At 50.9% G+C, this 12,554-nt stretch overlaps 1 protein-coding gene across 3 annotated transcripts in view; it reads right to left on the bottom strand.

The window, feature by feature from the left end:
• Por (cytochrome p450 oxidoreductase) overlaps positions 1 to 11,284 on the bottom strand; it is a 50,826-nt gene extending 39,542 nt beyond the window's left edge. For 2 of the 3 annotated variants that reach the window (XM_076840734.2, XM_076840732.2), the window contains exons 1-2: positions 11,211 to 11,284; positions 3,956 to 4,095 (exon numbers count right to left, since the gene is read on the bottom strand). The gene's annotated coding sequence lies outside the window, so the exon portion shown is untranslated. Of the gene's footprint in view, positions 1 to 3,955; positions 4,096 to 9,264; positions 9,576 to 11,210 lie in introns of those variants that run through there. The other variant, XM_076840733.2, reaches the window with a different exon arrangement.
• Positions 11,285 to 12,554: the final 1,270 nt, after the last annotated feature.

The raw sequence follows: 12,554 nt of genomic DNA, 5'->3' as shown, positions 1-12,554 counted from the left end.
CCCTAGCTAACATCTGCCACCCAAGACAGAAAGAGGTGACCCACATCCTGGCCTACATGGCCCCAGTGGTTCTCATGCTGGCTACTGTCACCCCAGGGGAGGCAGCAGCAAGCTGTGTCATTGCAAAACATGAGCTTCTCCTGGGCCAGGGAGGACCTCTGGGCCGGAGGCAGCTCCAGCAAGGGGCTCCGGCCTCCCCTGCTACTAGGAGTTCATGGCACTGTTGCAAGAAGACCAGGTCCAGACCTTACCAAGGGGCCAGGCCAGGAGAACACTGAACTGGGACCTCAGATGCTGCTCGTTCGACCCCTCCCAGCCCCATGTGCTGTGATGTTAGGCCACTGCTCTGCATGGCAGGCTGTGGTCAAGCCAATGTGTGCCACGCACCAGCTCTAGGGCAGTCCTGTGACCTGCCGCTGGACCTCCTGCAACATGAACACGTCAGTAATAACGAGCTCCCGCTGCCACAAGTCAGAGGACTGCATCGGGGTGTTTATAAAAGCTTCCGCACTCATTAATGGCTGACTAATGGCTGATGCATTCATTAATGGCCGACGAGGCTACTCAATAGCAAACCACCACCCAAGCCAGCTTACTGCCTCAATCATGCTCTCTTTTGAGGGAGGAAGACAACGTCCTCTAGCAACAAGATGCTCTTTTCAAGGGATGGAGTTGTGGCTCAGTGGTAGAGCACTCGCCTGGCATGCACGAGGCACTGGGTTCGATCCTCAGCACTACATAAATGTAAAATAAAGATATTGTGTCCACCTAAAAATTAAAAAAAAAAAAAAGATGCTCCTTACAGCTGCTGGCTTAATGCCCCAACAGAGGGACACTGCCAAGAGAGCGGTGCACTTGGTTGAAGCAAGCTGTGGGGACCTGGAAGACACAGTTCCACTGCACCTGCTGTGGCTTCCAGTTCAAAAAGACACCCACCATATCCCACGGAATACCCGGATGAGGGGCTGGGAGGATACTCCTCCAGACCCCATTTATCAGCCCTTTTCCCACTATTATTACAGTGACATACTTGAGGCTTGCTAACTTTATAAGAAAAAAGGCTTATTAGCTCTCAACTTCTGGGGATTGACAGACATGAGGCCAGCAGCAGCTCGGCTCTGGGCAGGACCTCACGGCAGATGGCAGGAGAGGAGCACACGAGTGAGGAGGAGACCTCATCTCAGATAGGAAGCAGGAGAGAGTTGGGGTCCCACAGACTCTTTGGAGGCACACTCCCAGTTGACCTAAGAGCCCCCTAATTAGGATCCATATCTTAAAGATGCCACTACCTCCCAATAAGGCCACCCAGGGACCAAGCCTCTAATACAGGAACCTTTGGAAAAGAACACCTGAATCCCATCTCCACCACAGCTGCACAGGACAAGGTGAAAGTCCCCTGAGCACTCTCCCACATCCCAGGGGCCCCACGCTTAGCTGTATGCACTGTCCAGAGTGGACAGTGGGTCCCTCTGCTGCCTCCAGAGGTGGCTCACTTCAAGCAGCTGCTTTCTTGTCATTCAACGGTCTCAGTGCATCACCTCTAGGACCTCTGTGTGGGAACAGCTGTGGGAAGCCCAGCCCTGAATCTCACAGGCGGTCACCCACAGTCTACCCCAAGAGGGCCAGCAACAAGGGAGCACAGAAGCACCCCGTGAGCATGAACGAGCCTGCTGCAGGTGTGCAGGGCTTGCTCAAGATTGTGCAGCTGGTGGCAGAGCCTGTGACCTATAAACCCGATTTAAAAACACTAAGATAGAACTCACAAGCCATAAAACTCACCATTTTAAAATGTGCTGTCCAGGGACTGGGGTTGTGGCTCAGTGGTAGAGCACTTGCCTAGCATGTGTGGGGCACTGGATTCGATTCTTAGCACCACATACAAATATACGAATAAAATAAAAGTCCAACGATGTCTAAAAAAAAAATTTTCAAAAGTGTGCTATCCAGTGGTTTTCAGTCTATTCACCAATTATGCAACATCAGCAATATCTAACTCCAGAACTAGTTCAGCACCCCAAAAAAGAAACCTCACAGTCATCAGCAGTCACTGTCAGTGTGGTCTGGATACGGGGTGTCCCCTAAAAGTTCCTGTTAATGCAGGAACATTCAGAGGTGAAATGACTGGATTGGGAGAGCAGTGACCTCTTCAGTCTATCCTGGTTTGACCGGCTGGCTGGGGGAGACTGTGGGCAGTGGGGCGTGGCTGAGCAGGTGGGTCCCTGAGGGTGCCCTGGAAGGGTTTTTCCCTCACATCTTCTTTCTCTCTCTCCTCTCTGCTTTCTGACTCTGCCACAAGATAAGCGGTTTCCTCCCTGGGTCCTTCCCCCATGAGGTTCGGCCTCACCATGGGCCCAGAGCAGTGGAGTCCATCGTCTATGGACTGAGATCTCTGAAATCATGAGCCACAAATAAACTTTTTCTCCTCTAAGTTGTTCTTGTCAGAATTTTGGTCACAGTGATGAAAAAGCTGATGTAAACATGCCCATTCCTGATTTGTCTTTAACTGATGGAGAGTGAAAATGAGGGCATGCCCTCCCCTGCCTGCCGTGGACATCAGGAAACCAAGCAAATCCACAGGGCCTTGACAGCCAGGTCCCACCTCACACCAGTGTCCTCCTCAATCACTTCACACCTCCTGGACGGACTCCTCCGTTCATTTTCTTCTAAGTAAATGTAAATCGCAATGACAACATATATTAAGTACCTGCTATGATATTCTACTATTTCAGTTCCCTCCTATTATACTCTAAGGGCACGAGGCCCTAGATTTAAATCCCAGCATAAGGAGACCACACACAGATCCCCCAGCCCTCTGAGGTATAGGGAAGTCCTTATCACAAAGGTTAAATACCCTGCCCAAGATGGAGACCCACTTTGGCAACTTTAGCAAGAGCCTATCTCAAAATATAAAACAAAAAGGTCTAAGGATGTAACTCAGTGAAGTGGCCTTGGGTTCAATCTTTAATACTACCAAAAAGAATATTTAAAAACCCTTGCCCAACACAGAAAACTGATGCACGGTGAAGCATGATTCAAACTCAGACCAACTAGCACTGATCTATTCTGTCAATCATTCTTCAAAACCTTTTTAAAACAAGGCAAAGTCAGAGACAGATGCTACTTCCTTCAATGACAGCTGATAGCCTGCCCTACTGTCAGATGACAGTATTGTTTAAAATAAATAATTGCTAGAGAAGGACGCTTGAGAGGCTGCTGTGTAACCAGCGCTCTCGCCTCTCTCAGGTCCAGCGCAGCGTGGGCACTCAATGCTCACATGTGCTGAATACCGAACAAGATATCCCAGACCGGAGCCACTGACCCCTACTCCAGGCTCCATGGTATGGTCCCCACTAAGGGGCAGAAAGGCAAGCCAGACTTTTCTCCTGGCACAGCAAAATGGCAGGACACTGCCTGTGGGAGGGACTAAGCACTCAGTACCTCCACTTAGGACTCACACCTCCCACTCAGGCAGAGCATCTCTTGCTATCCCCAGTCCCAGATCCCTAAGCTTTATCTCTGCCTGCTACAATGTGTCCTTCTGCTTCATTCCCTTGCTCCCATCCCTGGAGCTCTGCCCCTGCTGTATTACTCCTGAGCCCTGATGGGTCCTAGGAAGGGCTCCCTGGGGGCACCACTCCTCCTTCTTTAGAAGGGTCCCTTCACCCAGGCCTGTGCCACCTTCTTTCACCTTGTCGGCCTTGTCCACGCACCTTAGAGAGGCTCTGCAAACACTCGCTGAGCACAGGGCTGCTGCCCAGGGCTTCATTCAATAACCCTTCATAAAAGCCCAAGAAAAGTGATTTTGGTGCTCAACAGAACTGCTTCTGGAACGTTCTTTAGTTCATTCACAGTAAAAGCCCATGCTCCTTCGCCTCGACTTCTAGGAAGCACTGAGCTGAATTTTGTGCTTGATCACAACGGCCTCCCTTGTCTGTTTCCTGGTATAATTACTTACCTCCCAGGGTCCTTCTCTCAATTATGAGCTCTTGCTGGGTGTGGTGGTGCACGCCTGTGAGCCCTCCAGCTGAGGCAGGAGGACTCCGAGTTCAAAGCCAGCCTCAGCAAAAGCAAGATGTCAGGCCACTCAGTGAAACCCTAAATAAAAAAACAAAACAGGGCTGTGGATGTGGCTCAGTGGCCAAGTGCCCCTGGGTTCAATCCCTGGTACCAAAAAAAAAAAAAAAAAAAAAAAAATCAGTTATTAGCTCTTGGTTTCTAGTACTTTTCATGGTTTTTGTTTTTGCAAGGGAGAGCATGGAACTAAAAATTCAATAAACTTACCACTCCGTGGAGCCATGAAAGAACCTGAGCCTTCTAAGTTGACCCAGCCCTGCCACCGACACACCAAGGGACCCTGGGCACATTACTGTCAGTTGGCCTCAGTCCCATCGCCAACCATCCCCATATGTTATGACCATACGAGACAGAAACCCCCAGCCCAGGACCTGATGTACAGCTGACCCTCGAAGGTTAACCTGAACCTCTTTGTTTATTTTCTTTCTTTTTTCTTAATATTTATTTTTTAGTTGTAGCTGGGCACAATACCTTTATTTTATTTATTTATTTTTATGTGGTGCCGAGGATCGAACCCAGGACTTGCACATGCTAGGCAAGCGCTCTACCACTGAGCCACAACCCCAGTCCCTCTTTGTTTATTTTCATTAGAATTGTATTATATAAGCCACTGTGACAGAGAAGAGAAACCACACACCCCATTACCAGGCGGCGAGAGAGATTTTAAATCCCGTGCAGGGCTGGGGTGCAGCTCAGTGGCAGAGCACATGCCTAGCCTGCCTGAGACAACAGCAGCACCACCGCCCCCCAAAAAAAATTCTTGAAGCAGGGGTGATCAAAGCAGGCCTTCAAGATCAACTGGGCAGTGGTACCATGGACAGATCTTGGGAAGTGGTGGGGAGGAGCAGAGAGGGAGAACTATGGCCTCCAGGAGACCAGGGAAGCAGGAAGTGACAGAGGTCTACACGAGGACCACAGTCTTAGAGACCTGGAGGCCCAAAACTGTTAGGACTTGATAGTGGCAAGAGACCCAGGATGAAGAGGGAAAAGGACAATGTGTCTTTTGTCCTGGGAACTTTGGGGACCAGGAAGATGGTGAGGCCACTGTCAGGGACAGAGACCTTGGTGGTGTGGGTTTCAGGTCGATGGGGTGGGGACTTCTGTGGCCACTGGAGTGTGACATCGACCTTTCAGAGTTTTGCAATCACACCACAGGAACATTTCTTTTTTGAGGCGCTGGGGATCAAACCCATGCTAATACGCCCTCTGACATGAAGCTACACCCAAGTCCTCAAATCTCATTACACAAGCCACCACATCCCAAAGTCCACGCAGTACTGTGCGGTTTCACAAACATCATAAAGGCTCTGAAAACCTTAAGCAAAACCAACAAACAGCCTTCTTCACAAGACCACAGACCCAGGAGGCTAAACCCCACAAAGCCTGGATGCACACAGACCCAAGCTGCTCCCAGGGAAAACCCACGGATTAGCCAATACCTTGACCTATGTACTCAAGACCAAGCTGTGGCTCAGCTTGCAGTGTTGACAACTGACCCCAGCTGACCCAGAGTCACTGCACCTGCGCTAGGGCAAGGCGACCAGGAGTTCACATGTACCTGCCTAACCCTGAAAACCTTTGTCCAGACCCAGCCTACCCAACACAATGAGGGTGTGTGCTGGGGAGACCAAAAAGTCCCAGGATCACAGTGTTCCCCAGACGGTGACACAATCACCAGAAGAGTGATGTGGAGTTGAACTCTGGGAGCGGGGTGGGAAGGGCACAGGAAGAGGCCATGAAGATAAAACCGGGGGAGATAAACAAAATGACTAAACATGACCCATCACTCTCATCCAGAAGCCAATCACTTGTGCACCTGTACACATGTCCCTTCGTCAAACCTGTAGCAAAAGCCAACTGTTTCCATCTCACTTCTCAACCACAGGCTGTGTCCTGAAGAACTCAGTTCTCTGAGAAGAGGCCAGTTTGGACCAGTGTGACCCTGGTTTACCCCTGAAATGGTTTGGTTTCTGGAGAGCCTGTGCACACCCTCTTAGCTAGGGACAAAAGCTGTACAAAGGGGATCAGAAGGACTCAGCCTTCAGGGCGCTCCAGTTAAAGGACCATCCTTAGACCTGCCCCCAGCCAAGTCGCCTGGCACTAAGGTGCAAACCACCCAGAAGGAGCAGGCTCCCAAGGTGCTGTGTTTACAGCATACCCCAGCATCTACACGACCAACACCAGAAATGGCCAGCTGGAGCCAGAAGGTCGGGGCCACTGTACCGTAGGACAACAGATGGCAGCAATGACGCGCACATTTCAAAAAGCTGGAAGACAATATTTTGAAATTTCTTCACAAACATGATACATATTTGAAGAGAGAGATATAAACCGCCTCTACTCCCAGCAACTTGGTAGGCTGAGGCAGGAGGATCACAAGTTCAAAGCCGGCCTCTGCAACTTAGCAAGAGCCTGTCCCAAATTTAAAATTAAAAAAAAAAAAGGGCCAGGGAACGTAGCTCAATGGTAAAGAGCCCCTATACCAAGGGGGGGGGGGGGGAAAACAAGGAGAGAGAGAGATTTAACCTGGTGGGAAGGGCACAGGAAGAGGCCAAGAAGATAAAACCAGGGGAGATAAACAAAATGACTAAACATGAGCCATCACTCTCTTAAACATTACACCATGTATATGTGTATTGAATTACCTCATTATATGTACAATTTTTATGTCTTCATGTCTCGGTTAAAGAATAAATTTAAATATTTTTTAAAAAGAAAAAACAAAGGCAGAAGAATTTGCCTGCAATGGGCCCAACCAACAGGGGCCACCAGCCTGCAAAGAATCCTGGCTTGCCACAGGGACGACCCCACCTTCACACGCACACATGTGCACATGAACTTGGGGATGGGTCTGGAGAGGAAGAACATTTTTTAAGATGCAGAGCTCTAAAAATACCCAAAAGACTTACTTCACCCTGAGACAGCACGAGGCAGTAGGAAAGCCTGACTTCCCAGTGTGAGAAGACTCTGCCCTGAACTTGTTATACTAGTGACCTTTGAAGAGTCTTTCTGTTATTTTGCATGGCTCCTAAGACCCTTGCCAGCAGTACCACTGCATACTCTCAAGACTCCTGCAACTGATCTCAGAGGTGGTGTGCCGCTGTGACTTGGGGGCCCCACGGAGCCCCCAAGACCTGAAAAATGGCACCTCTTCCACAAAGCCTGGCGTGACCCCCCAAAGGCAGCTCAGCAGCAGCGAACGCCTTCCCGTCCCTCAGGGTGAACTAGCACACCCTGCCAGGCTTGTCTAGTTCTGGGTTTGCTTCCCTCCCTCCCAGCGTCCTTAAGGGCCTGAACCGTGGCGCCCACATCCACACTTACACCCTGAGGACCGGACAGGCGCTGTGGGGTGCCACTGCACAGGGACCTGACCCTGCCAAGTACAGGGAGAATCATCTGCCCACACAGCAACCTCTGAGCTGCCCTGGGATGCAGACAACACAGGGATTCCCTCACCAACCTGACTGACAAAGAAACCAAGGCTTGGCATGGCCAGTGACCTTGACGGGCACATGAATTACCCTGGCCCCACGCTGCTCCCCTACTTGCCTAGCAAGTCTAAATTTCTGTCAAATGACAGGTAACAGAACTACACAGAAAACAAATTTTGTTCTCTAGTCTGTGTAAAAATAAAAGAACTAGCATGTTCTGTTTCTCTAGAAGACACTCATTCATTTATGTTTCTCGTACTGTAAGAAAACACCCAGGGAGACATGAGACAGCATAAACCACTTATGTTTTGTGGAACTGAGAGTGACAGGCATCACGTTATTAAGCAATTTTGTTATTAAGAGATTTCTCCTCTGGAAAAAAATAACCTAGTCAGAAAAGGAACAAGCGCAAAAGGAAAGAGGCTTTGCAAGCAGCCTGCCCCCAGGAAGCCTAGCCTTCACCCTTTCGGCCTTGAGCCAGTGAGCCAGCCTCTGGGATGGCCTCACCGGCACTGGAGGGAACAGAGGAGCACAGACACAATGGGCTCAGCTGAAGAACTTACAATTCTGATGTATATTTGTGCACACGTGTGCACATGCACACAAACAACACACACTTGGTACGTTCTCAAGCGTGATTTTCCCCGACACACAAACATCTCTGCTGTCAGCAGCCTGACGGGCACAGACACCCCTGTGGCTGTTTATAAACTCCTATTCAAAGCCTGGCTTTGCAAGTGGCCTTGAAATTCTGAATTTAAAAATGCCGAGTCCTTGGAGATGGGAACACAACAAGCCATTTTGGGAGGAACTTTGGCACTATCTAGTGACATTTATCATTACCACATTTACTCTGATGCATGCATTCCTATGTTATTTTTCGCCCTGGCAATTATCACCATTTGCCTAATCATACGTGGTTTCTTCCCCTCACCCCAGAAGGACAGATCTATGAGAAAGCTGTCTCTTGTTCACTGCAGTATCCTGAAGCCTCTAACAGTGCCCAGTACAATATGTTACATAAATACATTCTAAGCATGCATGTGTGGTTATATGTGTGTGTGCATGTGTGTGTGTGTGTATGTGTGTGTGTGTGTATACACACACATACATTTTGGGGCGTTTTGTTTGTTTGTTCTGATTTAACCCAGGGGCACTTAACTACTGAGCCACATCCTCATCCTTTTTATTCTTTATTTTGAAACAAGGTCTCTCTAAGTTGCCCAGGGTGGCTTGTAACCTGCGTTATTCCCGCCTCAGCCTCCTGAATCACTGGGATTACAGCTGTGTGCCACCATACTGGCTTCCAGTTTTCTGGTTTTCTTTTTATTTTGTTTACTTGTTCTAATCAGTTACACTTGACAGCAAAGTGCTCTTCAATTCACTGTGCACAAATCAGCTTCCAGTTTTTTAACCAAAATGGGATCTGACATGTAGTAAAAAATTAAATCCCAAAGCACTCAACTGAGGCCCTCAGGCCAGGATTGTGTGCCAACCAACACACAGGGCAAGCACCAGAGACTGTCGCCAGTGTCTGCTCCCCAGCCCAGCTCAGTGCTCCTCCTAAGCACAAGGAAGGCCTCTTTGGAACCATGAAAGACCCTGGTAACTACAGGAGCTTCCACCAGAAGAAAAAGTTTCTTAAGAGTTAAATTCCTTTTAACTTGAAGTGTTCCCTGGGTTTAATGAGCAGATGTTCTGAACTTGTCAAGCAGTTCCTGTTTCAAATATTTTATCTCCTAAGTATACACAGACTTACCTAACCCGGATCCTGATTTTCAAGAGGTTAAGGGAGCATCAACCCGGAGCCAAGAGCAGGTCCTAAAATTTCAGGTTTGTCAGGCAACAGACACTCCTGTGGCTGTTTATAAACTCCAATTCACCTGACTTACTCACACAGGCTGCAGTCAATCCGGTGATTTCCAGGGTGTCAAGTACATCTCTGGGATTTGTTTCATTCCAAACCTACCCATTATTATTATGATTATTATTAGGTACTGGAGATTGAACCACGGGTGTTTTACACTGAGCTACAACCCAGTCCTTTTATTTTTTATTTTGAGATAGGGTTTTGCTAACTTGCTGAGTCTGGCCTCAAACTTGCAATCCTCCTGCCTCAGCCTCCTGAGTTGCTGGGATTACAGGTATGCTCCACTGCATCTGGCTCCTACCTATTATTTTTTTTCAAGTACTATGGGTGAGAGAGGGTAGGGATATAGCTCAGTTGGTAGAGTGCTTGCCTCGCATGCACAAGGCCCTGGGTTCAATGCCCAGCATCACATAATTAAAAAAAAAAAAAAAAAAAATCAAGTACTATGAATGAGAATTTTGGAGTTTAGACCACTTAACACCACAACTGGAAACTAATATTCCATACTCTCAAATATGGGCCTGTTTTCTGGCCACTTTTGACAATAATTAAGCTATCTGTTTAATGAAACTATTTCCCACAAAAGAGGGTACAAAAGTCAAGAACCATTCTCTCAAAAGGAAAATAAGAACTCCTTAAAAGAAAGTGGACCCCTCTGGATGCTCTGGTTTGCTAACCTGGCCTTCTGGACTGTTTCTCCAGCACCGCTCTGTGACCACAGGGTTTGTGTGTAGCTAATGGCCCAATGCCTTCTCCACAAACAGGCCAGAGGAATTACAGCACTATATGGTGAGGACACCAGATTCCAGGGCTTAGATAGCTGCTCCACTTACAAAGAACATTACAGTTCTCAATACCACTCTCTGGAACCTGTCTTGATCCCAAAACCTCAACCCTGTGGGGGCAGCAGCCTGTGCCGGCAGAAGCTCAATCAAGTTCGGCAACCCGTCAAGGGGGCCACGTCTCAAACCCAGGACCACCCAGGCCAGAAGGGTCTCCCTTTTGTGCTTGTGTTCCTCTTCTCTAGCTTGGCCAGGCTCAGGAAGAAGGCTGCAGCTTTATGGGTCCAAGACAAGAAGCAGTCGCCTTCCATGAAAGGGCCCCAAACTGCTCAGGACTGGTCATTAGCTCACACAACGGTGACTCGCCTTGAGAAATGAAAAGCCAAAGGTCGAGGTCGGTGCCTGAAAGCCCCCACCCGCGGCCGCTCAACAGACCTCGACCTCTGATCGACACTGCTGCTCCCGCGAGTTACGGGTGTCAGGGCTCCCGGCAGGACCGGGCAAAGGTGTGTCGCAGCGGCCGCCGGGCAGGTGCCCGGGACGGTACTGCCCCAGGGATGCTCGGCGGGCGCTGCCCAGGCGCCCCGCACCGTGGCCACCTGATGCTGCAGGTCTGATTAGGAGCCCATCCACGCTCGCCGAGTGCCTCGCACGTGAAGGACCGCACAGCTGCCTCCCGAGCCCCGCCGTACAGAAGGGGAAACTGAGGCTTGGAGAGGGAACGCGGCTCAGCCCGAGGGCAGCGCGGGACTGACTGGAGCGCGAGTCCGCAGACGCCGAGACCCGAGCCTCGGCCGACAGCCAGGGCGCTCTCGGCCCGGGCTGTGGAAGCCGCGGCGAGAGGTCAGCCCGAGGGGAAGGGTCAGCCCGGAGAGGGCCGAGGTGGGAGCCGCGCCTTCTGCGCGAGCGTCGGGCGAAAAGCGCCACGACCCAACTCGCGAATCCACCCAGCGCCAAGGGCCGGGCGGCCTCAGCGGGCAGAGGTGTCCGGCAACCCGGAACCCTCGAGGCCCGGACGTCGCCCACCCCACGCCCGCCACACAGTGCACTCACCGCGGGCGGCCGGGCAGCTCTCCCGGGCACCCGGGCAGGACGCAGGCCGCACCACTGAGACGCTACCACCGCCCGTGCAGCCGTGGGGGTGGGGGCGTGGCCGCCGCAGCCTAGGCTCCGCCCAACAGAGCGGCTCGCGCGCTACCGAGACGGATCCTCCTCCCACTTCCCCCCTGCGCGTCTGAGCTCTTGGTAGGGCCCAGACTGGCCACTCCCCCGGGCCTCGACCGGCGGCCCCGCCCCCGAGCCAGGCACACAGTTCCGGGGCGGACGGCAGTAGCCTTGGCTTCCCGCGCTTGACCCTGACGTGCCCCCGGCCTGCGGTCCACCCTCTCGTGGGTCGCTGCGGGGCGGTGGCTGAGCGCCGCTTTCTGTGGCCTCCTGCTGCGGGCCGCCGCTCACTGTGATCGCGGCATCTCCTCTTCCACCGCGCTCCGTTTCCTCACCTGAAAATGGCGAGGCTGCGAGAACCGCTGGTGCGGGTGCGTCCAGCCTGACCGCGCAGGGCTGGGATTTGAATGCTGTCCCGCCTGGGGGCGGGGATTGGCGGGACCCTAGGCCAAAAAAAAAACCAAAAAACTGTGAAAATGATTAAGTTCTGTATAAAGAGGGCATATTACCACAGCAATAACCAATATTGGGCTTGCTGTGTCCAGAAACCAGGTTGATCCACCCCCACTGAGACTCTCCCTCCAACAGGTTTGGTGAATGCAATAACCTTCAGGGTGGGGCACACCAGAGCCAACTAAGGGACAGAACAGTGAGCTCCTCTGCTTCCTACACTAGGCCCTGGAGAGAGCTGCTGGAGAAGCCCACCCTCCAGATATTTGATACTGTGTTCCACCTTTTTAGCATCTTGTTGGACATCTTCCCTGAATGACCAACTGGTTCTTTAAACTTTGATTCCTTGCCCCTGCCTCTGTGAAGCCACAACTCCTAAAGACAGGGGTCTCTTCTTTCTGCAAAGAACAACATCACTGAGGAAATATCAGGAAACATGCATTTTACCTCTTTTGCTTTTTCCCCGTGAATCAGTAATTGAATCCTGTGGATCCTACCCTAGGATCGCCTCACCTCTCTGGTGCAGGCCTACCTGGGTCACCTTTCACCTGGATGATCTCAGCAGCTCCTGACTCTATCCAGTTTCTCCTGCACTCCCTGGCCAGGGACGCTTCTTTTCCTGCCTTGCTCACTGCCCTGCCTTCCTGTCCCTCCCTAACACTCCCTCCCCAAAAGCACACTATCACTAGGAAGCTGGGGGGAAAATAGATAGGTTGAATACACACCTCACCTTTTACACTTTTGGATGGATTAAATACTTGAATGGTTTTCTTTAAAGGAGAA

Source organism: Callospermophilus lateralis, chromosome 19 (assembly GCF_048772815.1).
Source record: "Callospermophilus lateralis isolate mCalLat2 chromosome 19, mCalLat2.hap1, whole genome shotgun sequence".
NCBI lineage: Eukaryota > Metazoa > Chordata > Mammalia > Rodentia > Sciuridae > Callospermophilus > Callospermophilus lateralis.
The sequence above is the reverse complement of the archived record's forward strand: the minus strand, read 5'-3'. Positions and strand labels throughout refer to the sequence as shown.